This window comes from Schistocerca piceifrons, chromosome 2, assembly GCF_021461385.2.
Source record: "Schistocerca piceifrons isolate TAMUIC-IGC-003096 chromosome 2, iqSchPice1.1, whole genome shotgun sequence".
Lineage (NCBI taxonomy): Eukaryota > Metazoa > Arthropoda > Insecta > Orthoptera > Acrididae > Schistocerca > Schistocerca piceifrons.
In genome coordinates, this window is record NC_060139.1 from 352,759,366 (window position 1) to 352,760,391 (window position 1,026).

The 1,026-nt window shown below is 48.3% G+C and overlaps 1 non-coding gene across 1 annotated transcript; it reads right to left on the minus strand.

The window, feature by feature from the left end:
* Positions 1-450: 450 nt before the first annotated feature.
* On the minus strand, positions 451-525 carry Trnas-uga. Its single transcript has one exon. It is a non-coding gene; the product is annotated as a tRNA-Ser (tRNA).
* Positions 526-1,026: the final 501 nt, after the last annotated feature.

Sequence of the window (1,026 nt, forward strand, 5' to 3'; positions counted from 1 at the left end):
GAAAGGATGGAAGAAAGGAAGGTTTAAGGACGAGGTCACGGGAAACGGAGCGCAGGCTCGCACTAGGGAAGGATAAGGACGGAATATGACCGTGTCCATTTTAGAGCAATCATGTTGGGATTTGAAACTTCCTGGCAGATTAAAACTGTGTGCCCGACCGAGACTCGAACTCGGGACCTTTGCCTTTCGCAGTCAAGTGCTCTACCAACTGAGCTACTCAAGCACGACTCACGCCTCGTCCTCACAGCTTTACTTCTGCCAGTACCTCGTCTCCTACCCTCCAAGCTTTACAGAAGCTCTCCTGCAAACCTTGCAGAACTAGCACTCCTGAAAGAAAGGATATTGCGGAGACATGGCTTAGCCACAACCTGGGGGATGTTTCCAGAATGAGATTTTCGCTCTGCAGCGGAGTGTGCGCTGATATGAAACTTCCTGGCAGATTAAAACTGTGTGCCGGACCGAGACTCGAACTCGGGACCTTTGCCTTTCACGGGCAAGTGCTCTACCAACTGAGCTACCCAAGCACGACTCACGCCCCGTTCTCACAGCTTTACTTCTGCCAGTACCTCTTCTCCGTTGGTAGAGCACTTGCCCGCGAAAGGCAAAGGTCCCGGGTTCGAGTCTCGGTCCAGCACACAGTTTCAATATGCCAGGAAGTTTCATATCAGTGCACACTCCGCTGCAGAGTGAAAATCTACATCTACATCTACATGACTACTCTGAAATTCACATTTAAGTGCTTGGCAGAGGGTTCATGGAACCACAATCATACTATCTCTCTACCATTCCACTCCCGAACAGCGCGCGGGAAAAACAAACACCTAAACCTTTCTGTTCGAGCTCTGATTTCTCTTATTTTATTTTGATGATCATTCCTACCTATGTAGGTTGGGCTCAACAAAATATTTTCGCATTCGGAAGAGAAAGTTGGCGACTGAAATTTCGTAAATAGATCTCGCCGCGACGAAAAACGTCTTTGCTTTAATGACTTCCATCCCAACTCGCGTATTATATCTGCCACACTCT